The 12274-nt window shown below is 40.3% G+C and overlaps 1 protein-coding gene across 5 annotated transcripts in view; it reads right to left on the reverse strand.

Annotated features, from left to right (window-relative positions):
• The window catches only part of gab1 (GRB2-associated binding protein 1), a 51865-nt gene that overhangs the window by 17245 nt on the left and 22346 nt on the right, over nt 1-12274 (reverse strand). Inside the window, exon 1 of one of the 5 annotated variants that reach the window (XM_030093106.1) lies at nt 10545-10644. The exons of 3 other annotated variants lie outside the window; for them this stretch is intronic. The gene's annotated coding sequence lies outside the window, so the exon portion shown is untranslated. Of the gene's footprint in view, nt 1-4661; nt 4923-10544; nt 10645-12274 lie in introns of those variants that run through there. One more of the 5 variants, XM_030093105.1, reaches the window with a different exon arrangement.

The raw sequence follows: 12274 nt of genomic DNA on the forward strand, positions 1-12274 counted from the left end.
GTATTAGCAATTGATGATTATTGGGGTCATGCTGACATCAACATGATCAAACCCCCCCGGTGCCACTTTAATTAGATCATTATTATTCATCATCATCATTCAAACACACTGCTCCAGAACTCGTTTACATATCAAAGGTGCGTAACACAAAGGAGGGATCAGAGCTGGTTTTGGCACTGCAACGACTCCTGTTTATATTTTCTTTTTGAAAACATATCCAGCAGGAATCACTTGAACGTAGACACAAAGGGGCCGTGAACTCTAGATTCTGCTGAGTCATGGCAGTTGGGCTGAAGACTTCTGTTGTTGTCGTGCTCAAAATAAGATCGCCACAATATACAAGCATGAGCTGTCTGCCAGGGAAGAGAGAAGTGTGTCATAAGATTTAGGGGATTTAACTGTTTCACTTCCTTCTAGCTGCTGATACCAGGGCATGTATTTACAGAAACAAGAATCATTAAATGGGAGGTTTTGTGAGACGGGGATCACTACGACACGATGGGCGGTAGAAAACCAGATTATCACAGAGTGTTGTTTGAAACGAGAGACAACCACCACCGAGATCAGAAAGATCAGGAAGCACAGCGGCAATGTGTGAGGAATGCAAACTGAAGATGTATTGTTGTTGTTTTGGGGTGAGATTCTGACCGTATTAACAATGCTCTGGGCTTGGCTTTTTTCATCCTTCAGCTGTTTTTTCATCCACAGGGTGTCCTTTGTTTGCGGGCCAAGCCTCACCCTGAGACAGCATGAAGACCACCAAACCTTTTCCTTCACAAACAGGATGAAGAAAGAGTAAACTTGCTAAGCTCCTGGATTTCAGGCTGCAAGCACCGCACAGTGCAGCACACTCCTTGTTGGAACCGCATAGACAAAAACACAACAAACACTTAAAGAATCAGGCAAAGCTTCATATCTCGCTCTGACAAAATCCAACTGTGAATACTGCACAGTTTAACACACTGGCAAAGGTCTAGCTTACTTAACCAGAAACACACTCACAACATCCATTCAAAGCTTATAAACCTCTATAACTTCCTCATTTTGAAGACGGCCTTCTTGAAGGTTTGATTTACCAGTAAAAGCTAAAGTGAAGCAGAGCCGCTCTGATGTGAATGTGTTGTGGTGGCTGGACAAAGACAGAGGGTGTGGAGAGAGAACCTCTCTCACTCTTGCATGTGACAAAGCGATCTTGGGTCAAGTTACCCTGTGGGGAACAGAAGGACCAGGAGCTTGGGTTACAGCGAGGCCAAGCCCGCCCAGGGTGAGATTGTGGACAACTGGGCAAGTCGTGCGTGTTCAAGACAGGGCTGCTCCACAAAACGGCTTAACCGTCACATTCTGTATGCAATTACCTTTAAGACACTTGCATTTTAAATAGAACAATTTATGTCAATTCTACAGGTTCATGACAATAAAAAAAATTTTAAAGAAGAAAGAAAACAAATGTACAATAAGATTTTCAACCCAAACTACTTCAATTAAACTATACAGATTAATGTGTGTAGGTCCATCATAGGGCTGGTCAATATATCAAAATCTCCTAAAATTCAATATTGTAAAATCACAACATCGTTTATATTGATATAGCTTAGAGTCCCCATGTTTCCCGATTTGTCAACCGCCTGCAGCCTCTCTCGCTAGGAGCCAGCTTCTCCACAGACATCCTCCTCCCTGCACGCTCAACCCACTTACGTCTCAAGTTTGTGGACAGACGCAACATAGTGACGTACAAAAATGACGTAAAATTCGAAGAGGAGAACGCTGAGCAGAAAAAAAAGAAAGAACGTAAAAATATTTTGACAAGAAATCAGAGCACGACAAATTGATTCCAGGACCTCCGGAGCTGTGCAACTTGAAGTCTGTAATGTTTTCTGTCATTGTGGTCAGCGCCAACTCAGAAAAACACTTTGAATGATCAGGGAGATATATGTACACACAATGGGGGAAAAGCAAACACAGGGAGTGCTTTAATATTACATAAACATATTTTAATAGGAGCAAATTCTCACTTATAAGCTCAAACTGGCTTCTCACTGATTTTTATGACACGCAGTGCAGTAAAGTTTAATCTGACTCAGTGACCTTTAAATACAGTGAATGACTCAGGTAATGTCAGATGAGTCTAACACTGTGTTAAACATACGGTCTCTGGGCCAAAACCAGGACGCCAGGAGGTCCAGCCCAGCCAGTGAAATGACTGAAAGATGATTGAAAGAGCCATTTCATTGTATTTTGCACCAGGATGTTAAGTTTTTTTCCACTATTTTTCTGTAGAGCTCACATGTTTATTTTGTGCAGATGCTGCTTAATAAAAGTGCCTGTGTTGCAGTTTGCTAGTGGCTTTTGCCCAGAATCATATTTTTGGTAAAAACTGAGGAAAAAAATTGAGTTCATCATGTATATCGCCAGTGTTAGAAAAAATATGGAGACATGAATGGGGTCATCTTGCTCAGCCGTAGTTTATCATATTCACCACTGACCATGCTCGAGGGTCATATCCATTTGATCAGCAATTTCAGAGAGCTACCCCGTCTATAAGGAAGTTCTTTTTCGGACTTCAGACTTATGACGTAATTCTGGCATCATGACAATGTGACAAAAAGTTACCTGCTGCTGAATCAATCCAGATGAAAGTCATGTCATTATGGAGATTTAAATTAGACTTGGATGCAACAACTCATCCAATAAATGTGGCTTCAAAAGTTACAAAATTTTAAAGTTCCACCAACTTGAACTTATCTTCAAGTTCTGCTTTATTTTAATTGAATATGTCAGAACTTCCATACATGGTTCTCTTACCTCAAAACATCAAAACACAATTACATAGAAAAACCTAAGGCGGGAGGACACTTGGACTATTGATCCAGCTCATCCAAGGTTGACTTGGAGGGTTGAAGCTTATCCCATCTAACATTAACCAGACTAGCAGTCTAGTACTAGTAGTACCCTTGGATGTACCCTTGGATGTGTCTCCAGTTTATCACTTACAAAGAGACAGCCAGCTGTACTCAAAATCACACTTATCATCGAATCAAAGTCACCAATTAACAAACAAGCACAAACAGGAAAGAAAGCCAAACTATCAGGAGAAAACCCCCACAATGACGCACAAGGTAATACAGAGGGGAAAAAAAAGATAAAATAATCAAAAAGATTGACCAAAAATTCAGTATCACAGATTTTACTAAAAATGAAAATGCAAGATCAATTGGATCTAAAGACTTTATGTGTTTGTGATGGCTGTCGTTTTCCCGTCACAATGAGGATTCAAACCTGGGCCCCTCACACCTCGCTTGAAGCGCCACAGCAGCACATGTAATTAAAAGCCTAAGTTCAATAAGCCACATTTCATATTCAATAATCCTATTTGAAGACAAGATGTTAATTATCCATAACTGAAGAGGAAAGTCTCACAGAAACTTCTGATTAAAAAAGTCAATTCTCATCCCGTCCATTTGCAAGAGGAGCTGAAGGTGAATATTTATCAGTTACAAGTTTGTATAGCTGTTTCACAAATCAAACACTGGTGCTGTAAAAGCCTGCCGTAAAGGCCATTTGCCAATATCCTTAAATATTTTTTAAAAAACAACATGCATCTCCAAATTTTGGAATTTTTGGATTTTTTTAAATAATCTCCACCCCAGAGCTTCTGCCACCGGCTGCAACATGCCTACAGACTGTAGTGGCTCGAGGACGACAAGCTGTGTGATAGCTGGAGCGTCTCTCCTCCATCTGTGGGCTTTCACACAGATTTTCTGATGCACAATTATACATACTTGATACTTGTGCTTTTCCACCACCTATTTCACACTAGATGTGAACAAACAGCACAAACACATACAATGATGCACAGAGGAAAATATGGACTGCAAGCAGGAATCCAAAACAGGCAATGGAAGTTGTGCATTTTACCAATAAGGGTGTTAGTGTGTGTTTATACGCAGGAAGAAAAAAAGACACCAAAGGAAAGTGGAAGGAATGAGATTGAGGCAGGAAACTGGACAATCCATTTGCATGCAATACAATAACCCAGTTAACATCGAGTAGTGGTTGGTAATCTGATTTCTCTAAATTTTAATACCAATCCATGGAGATTTACATGCATTCAAGATGTAAACATCAGTCTGAAGTGCACCTTTTCTCATTGTATATTGTTGAATTTAGACTGAAAGGATTCAGACCACACAGCTTTTGAGTGAATTTATTTGAAAAATCTATCTCTTGATTGAGAAAACTGATGTACATCACAGTGACCACAGATTAATTTTGTTACAGTTGTGGCTGCACTTTTCTGTCGGTTGAAATGGCTCAACAATGCACGACTGCAAAAGCCGTCATGATCTGTATCTGAAACTGTTTTTGGAACTGTCAGAAAAAACGGTTACATGCTCTGAGACACCGGTGGTCAGAAATCAGATTTACCTCCTGCCAGTGTTTGAGGAAAATTTTTTTGTGCATTGAATAAACTCGGTCACTTGCTGACATTATCAAGCCCAGCGTCAGTGAAAATGAAAAGACTCAAAGTCAAATAAAAGCTCTACACAAAACAAAATGAGAGAATTCAAACCACTGAACAGCGCTTTGAACATAACATGACACAAATGCACAGTGGAAGATTTTTTTAGCCACACACTGAGTAGCTGTTTGCCATTACATACCTCATGTCAGTGCTCATAATTTATATGATGAGGAGACCAGTCCTGCTTTTTGTGTTGTACATTCCATAGTAGTCAGTGTTGCATTCAATCGATTCCAGAGTGGTCTGAGACAGATTTCAGTGGTCTGTGACTGCAGGACACGCACATATCTATTCTAGTCTTCCTTCATTCACCGACCGATTCCGACCTTTTCTATCACAGAGCCCACTTCAGCTTGTTGAAGTCCAGCGTTCGCAGCCCCGGGGCTGGGAATGGGACAGCATGGGACGATACTGGACTGGGATGGGGAGGGCTGCCCCAGCATGGCAGCTGTGCCTAGCAGTCCCTCTTTATCCACCACCCCCCTTTTTCTCTAGAAGTATGTCCTCTGATAGGATGAAACACAGGAAGTCACCCTCTGTTTGCCCTCCCAGATCTTATAGCCTATGAAGAGGAGGTGGCAGACAGAGGGGACATTGAGGGGCTTGATAAGATGATGACAGAGGAAGGGGAGGGTGGGATTGTGAAGATGCCAAATGAGTAGAGTCACACTGTCATCAGATGCCTCCTAACACAGCATCACTGGAGAATGAGAACGGCAACAGTGGCGGGAGAGACGCTCACAGAAACAAAGGCCCCACATAGCATCGAACGCAAGCAAAAATAAACAGATTGATCAAGTCACGAGATCCAGACTGGTGTCAAGAGAGTGAGCTATTTAGTGTCAGTTGCCATTTGCCAAAAAACAAACAAACATATTACTATCACAACACATAACAATGACAGTTACAATGCAGCCGTCTGAAAATCAGAACCTTTTAATTATCTTTAATGTCTATAATGAAACTGAGAATAACTGTTCAGCAGCACCCAAAGACTCGAAAAGGATGGAAAAATAAACTACGATTTACTAACTACAATAGCTTGATTAGATAGCTGGTGACTCAACTCACTGAATAGATGGCTAAACATACATATAATATCAAACTGAAATGTTGTTGATTTGCCAAGCAGTTTGTACTCAGCATCTACGTTTTTCCAAAAACCAAGGGGAAACCCCACACCTGACCTCCAATGTCAAACTACAGTCAGCAGCCTGCCAAGAAAAAAATCCTGCAAACAATATTTAGCTGACAGCCATTCCTATCCAACGTTGCAGAATCAATTTATTCTTCGTTTCAGCCAAGAAAAAAAAAAAAGCAAAATGCTGTGAGGACTGGCAGACTGGAATCAATTCAATGCTACAACTCTCCACTCTGAGTTTTTGACTGAGTAACATTCCAGTCTTTAAATGTTTTGCAAAGCACAAAAAGCTTGGGTACTTGCTCATTGCCCACCCAAAAAATGCCAACGTCCATAACAGCGGGAATAAAAAATGACACCGCAGTGCACTGATTAAAGACTTCACGGTACTTGAACTGACGTCTGTGTTTTACCCTGCAGCACCTAAAAGGAGGCAGTGTGGCCAAATCAGCCTCCGACTACAAGGGTTTGATCTCGTTTAGAAGTCTAAATGAGTGAATGTAGCTGCCAGTGAGCCACCCTGCCAACGCCACTCAACTTCCTCCAACTACACTTTTACTGCACTGAGAAAGCTAATTGCGTCTCACGGTTTAGAAAGCTTAAAGCAGTCTAAAAGGCTTTAAAGTGGACTAATTGCGAAGGGACCATCATTCTCAGGCTGTTAAACGACATACTTGTATTCATCTTCCACATCTCCAGTGGTAAAGCAATAGCCAGCCAGGCCGGTGTTTCCGTGTTTTTGCAGGAATGGAGTCATTACATAAGACTGCAGCTTCAAGACACAAATATGACATCTATAAACCACATCTAGAAGACACTGTGTGAAAGGCACAGTCATTGTTAACTACTGGTCATGAAGTGCAGACACAACCAGTGCCTACTTGGCACAATAAGTCCAAATGAAAAGACAATAATGAGGTAACACAACATGTGATGGTATTGATTACTTGTTATTTTGTGAGATTACTCCAAACAAAATGAGCACAATTTCACCAAATGAAACAATTTCTGTGGTACATCAGCTTCAAATTGGAAAAAAGATTAAAAAAAATAAAGCACAGGGTGTAAACCAGCCTATTTCTCTTTCAGAAGCAGAGAAAGCAGCAGGACCTTGAGCCAGAAGCTACATTTAGTCTCATACATGTTTCAGTTCATGAAATTTTCTGGACCAAAAAAAAAAAAAAAAAAAAGAACATGGCTTATTGAACTAGGCAATAATTTCACTACTTTTTTTTTTTTTTTTGTGAAGTTTCTATTTGACTACTTGCTCCCAACACAAAGTTATCACAAGTCATAACCACCAACTTGTTTCAATGCCCATTTCCTGTTGCAATTAGGATTCATCCCCCACATTAGAGGTCCAGACTAATGTACCACCACTGGGTACTATTATAGCATCCATGCACAATATACAGTATACATAAAGCACCTGGATGGCTTATGAACAGTGCTGTATTAGCAATATTTACTTCATTGAGCATGAAATGCATAACTGACAATTCTTACTATGGTGGCTGAGACGCTGGCCCCACATTGAGGACATACAGCAGACTCAAATAAGCCTAATCATCAGTGAAAATCTAATATACTGCAAACCAAAGCTTGAACTTCTTCGATGAGGACAAGCAGCAATCTTGTGATGCTTTTGAAATCATTGGCAAAACCACAAGCGCAGCAAAGTATATAAACAAACAAGGAAGAAAACTATCACAGGATGAAATCTTTCTAGACACCATACAAGCATTTGTGTTCAGCAACATCCCAGTATCACCATTATTATTTTGGTTTCAATATTAAAAGGGATCTATTCAAAAATATTTAATAAATAAATAAAAACACAGTCTTTACACAATCCACTGCAGCTGTATTGATGCCTTTTAAACACTAATGTTCTTTCACCTCTAGTATATGATTGACATATATCATCGTCTGTACTGTTGATTCTCGGCAATTAAGTTTCTCATGCTCAGTATACAGTGTGGGAAACTGTGATAAATGGGGTGTGATCAGAAATAATCATTTCTATCAGCTTGATCTTATTCTAAAATGTCACTGAAACAAGGCAAACAAATGCCTACTCACCAAACCTCAGTAGAAGAGGTCAAACCTCCAAGTGTTTTCATTGTTTGTAAAGCCCACTGATCTGACGTATGTTTTTCACAATTCCACCCTGAGATTACTCACTTTACCACAGTTTTTTGATCAGCTGAACTCTTTCCCCTTCAAGCGGCACGTGTTAGCATTAGCTTCGCACTGGATGCACAGTTAACACATAGCAGCATGCGAGTGGCTGAGCCATCTGTCCCATCTGAGTGGGCTGTGGGTAAATGACCTGCACCCCAGCTGCACTGACTCATCCTGACTAGGACAAGCTTGTCTGTTTGTTCCTCAGAAAAAAAAAAAAGAAGAAAGTGCAAGAGGAAAGAGGGAGCGGAGTGACGGGGCGCAGTACGGGCGCAGGGTGAAGCTGAGGGAGAGAAGGTCAAGATTTTAGAGATTATGACTGAAAACAGTACGCGCTACTGTTTATTCCACATCAGGCTTCATATACCGGCTACACGGAAAATACGCATTTTACGGTCAGCTCCAAACACCTCGCTTGTATTGGGTCACATATTTTCCCAGCAGGAAATTAAAAATACAGCTGTAACCAGTTTGTCAGTATTGATCTCAGAACTCTTTGGAGCATTCTCATTTCAAGAAAAAAAAAGAGGGAAGATGCATAAGGTGCTGTTATCTTTGTCTGTGTTCTGTCTGAATTCATATGAAATTTACTACACACACGATATTAGCAGCCATTTATATTGTTCAATAGGTTTATATGAATCTTATTCACAATTTGAAAACGTCTGGTTGTGTACCTAGCGAGTAGTTCTCCTGATGTCAATATGCAGAAGAGATCTACAAATGTCACAAGGATTAAGGATGAGTCAGAGAAAGGTCAAACAAGAGCTATTCCAAGCAGAAATACTCCTATTTGTCTCTCTCTTTGTGCTGTCAAATGCTAAAAACTTTCATTTTTTGGGTCATGAGCGCAAAAAAAAAAAAGAGCAATTGGAAAATGAATTTCAGACGTTGTTTGTGACATTTTCAACTATGTGTGGTAAATTTCTGAATATCAAATAAGTGCTGATGAAGAAATGTAAAAAAAAAAAAATAATAATAATAAAAGATAGAAAATATTCCCATGACATCTCCAACTCAAGCATGGTAACCAAATATGCATTTTTGGAGACCGCCGTAGTTCCCTTAGCCTCCCTATCAGGTCCCTATGACTGTGCTGAACAAAGACTGTTTTAAGAGAAGGGTGTCAAGAGCGTCAGAGATTTTGGCACTCATGGCCACGGTGACGAGGTCTGTAGAAGGAGAAGGAGGGGAGGGACAAAAGCCCCTCTATCCTTAGTGTTGCAACTTGTATAAATCAGTCTTTGTTTCCCAGAGATGACTGGGATTCTTGCTAAACAGCTATTTTTACATCTTTGAACGCAAGGGAGGGCAGTTAACGAGCAAGTAAGAGTGCATGGCCTTTGGCTAAGTGCGGCTTCTGGGGCCAACGTCATCAGCTCCTCCGCCTGCTGGAGAGGGAACGAACTTTCATTAAAAAATTTGCATGCCTGAAGTTCACCGTCAGTAGACTGGACAGTGTTAGTGGTCAGTCCATGGTCCCATCAGTCTCTGACTGACGTTTCTGTCAACAGCTGTGTATTATCAAGTCTTATTAAATAAATCCAGTGCATGCTCCATCTGGTGCCTCGGTGGACACTTAAGGCAGGGAGTGCAATGAACACAGTGAATAAAGTAAAGCTGTCTCGATGCTTTGTCTGTTTAGTGGCACCTGTGGCTGTGACTTTACTTTCCAGAAATCAAAACACCACGCAAGTATGTACCCACAAAGGTAAGCTGTAACTGGAACATTTTTTGTCAGCAGCAGCAGGATTCTGTTTTTACTTAGCCTTTTTGGTTGCCAAGTTATGTTAATAAAGACAAGTGTTAGAACTCTAAAGTACATATGTTCAAATCCAATATATGGGCCATATTTTAGAATTTACAGGGAGACAATTAGTAATGGAAGAACGGCCTTAGACGACTCGACTGAAAAATCTTCATTTGCTCCAACTTTCTTCGTTGGAAAAGACACCGCTAACTTAGAACTACCTATCAATTTGTTATGAACATTTATTTTTGTAATCACATCACACTCAGAATATAGCAATTCCAGGGGATGATTATCGATATTGTATTATGCTGCAATCTCCGATCTGTTAGTGAACTGTGTCCAAAATAGATCAGTTTTGTTTTGTTTTGATGCTGCTTCATTGAGGGAAGAGGTTTTAAATTTTCAGTTCAAAACAATTTCCAAACTGTAAAATGATTTCTTGCAAAGCACTTAGATGATAATGGGAATATCAATGGCTGTGCATGAGTGACTACAAAAGATTTCTTTCTCTGTACAAGTTTCACAAAGAATTGTGGAGACGTTTTAATATGTTAGTCACTTCAGATCTGACCTACAGTAAAAGATCAATACAGTCTTTCAGACTATCATTCATAAAATACTTCATTATTGTATACAAGAGGTTGTTAAGAGATATATTAACCTGTTTTTTTTTTTTAAGTAAATCGATAGCACAACTACATTCATAACTTACAAAGCTCAAAATTACCTTCAATGAAAAACTTCCACAACCCTGCACAGCAGCTATATGAAAAGTGAAGGGTTAAAGATTTCTTGTCACTTTATGCAACCAGGCATGGGAAGCATTGATGACCTCGACAGTCATCAATAAAACTCAGAATACTTAAAAAGAAAAAAAATCCTCATAATATTAAGCTCACGACAACAGACCTTTATAAAGCAGAAGTGAGGAATCGCGCGCCTACCTCACAAACTGAGCATCCACAACAGCTGTTTGGACTTTGTCTCTGGGGTATATGGGCCCTTCAAAGTGAGGAGGCAAGTGTGGTGTTGTTTTTGTTGTTGTTTTGCGCCTTCTGACTTTATCATGTGCTGCAGAGTGTAAGCGTGTGCATGTGTGGGGGTGCTGTGACCCCTCCCTCTTTTGACTTCCTGTTTTATGTAATCAGGTTGTGCCAGACCCTCTTAACCGCCAATCAGAAGGGGGTGGAACATGTGGCGTCAATGGCTTGACAAAGTTTTGAAAAGCATAGTTTATCAATGAAGGCAGGCTTATTTAGTGTGCAGAGAAGTTTATTCTTCTGTGTTTTGCAGGAATGCTGGGAAAACTTAAGTTCAAAATAAAACTATGGGTTCTAATCACATATAATTTTTTTGGTAAAAATCATGTTTTCTACAGTGCATCACAACCAATGTCAGACTTGAAAGCGAAACCTCGCATTGAGGAGGTAGTAATGTGTGCAGCACCAGTCTGCAGATTACAGTGGTGAAATATTAAATTCCTTGTCAATTGGGAATCGAACACCTATGCATGGCCCATTCTTATAGAGAAATCTCATTTCACTTTTGAGTCCAAATCAAAGGCTCCATCCTCCTCGCTGGGTCTGAGCCTTTCACAGCATCCTGTTGAGACTTTATGATTATGTTTCCCATCTGCACTCTCAATAAAAAGAGGTCAGAGCGTGGACAGCTTCCTCTGCTCGCCGCCTTGACAAAACCTCTCTCTTGGCACATTGCTGACCCCAAACACATACCAAGTCCATGATTGGACGCATTTTTGAGTCAAAAGCTAACAAAGAGAAATGAAGTGTGTTAAAGTGTAAGAAAAGCTCTCATGGTGCAGTCTGAGGAGAAATTGGCTTCCTTTTCATTTTGTATGTGGAACGGGGCAAAGCACATTGGCTGCAGGTCCTGAATTGACCCACCTCTCTTACGAGCACATTTCAGTCCGAACTCTGAAACAGAAAATTTGGCAAGGCTCTCCAATGTCCAAATGGTTGGAGACAGGAGGGTTTGGCCTTTCTTTCAGGTAATGTTGACCGTTTGTATTTGTGTTTTCTTAATGTGCTGTGAAAGCATCCAGGCTGCCAGCATGGAAGAAGCTCGCTTGGCAGCAGTGAGAGTGAGGAGAGTGGTAGAAGTTAATAACAGTACAGTGTTTGATAAAACACTTTCTAATTTACAGCTTCAAGCTGCTGTTAGTAACTCCTGGTAGTGATTTGCAACTTCACTGATTTCCAGCGTAGTATACGAATTTCACCTTTAACACAGTTTAGACTGGGAGTTTGAGGTAAAGCTGTGCTGTTCATTGTGTTATGCAGTAATAGCTTTTTGCAGCAAGTGACGTCAATGGGTTGCCCTAAAGAAACCAAGCCATGCATGAAGCACACACAAGTAAATCAAAGTACTCTTTAAAGCCTCGCCAGTGCAGTCTGACCACTTCTGAGACAGAAGCAGATGGGGAATTCAAACCTGCTTTCAATATCTTTTTCAACATAATAGGTTTATTTCTCAAATGTGATTCTTTAGTGATGTTTTGCTCCATCTGACAGGAAAATAGAAATGCAAAAAAAATAATTGGAAAAAAAAAATGTCAATGAGCTATGACTGTGACAGGAAAGTTCATTCAAACTTTTTGTTTAACCTTTTGAAAGTGATAAACTGTTATCATGCACCCAAGCACAGACCGTTTGTC

This window comes from Salarias fasciatus, chromosome 6 (genome assembly GCF_902148845.1).
Source record: "Salarias fasciatus chromosome 6, fSalaFa1.1, whole genome shotgun sequence".
In the NCBI taxonomy this organism is placed as follows: Eukaryota; Metazoa; Chordata; class Actinopteri; order Blenniiformes; family Blenniidae; genus Salarias; species Salarias fasciatus.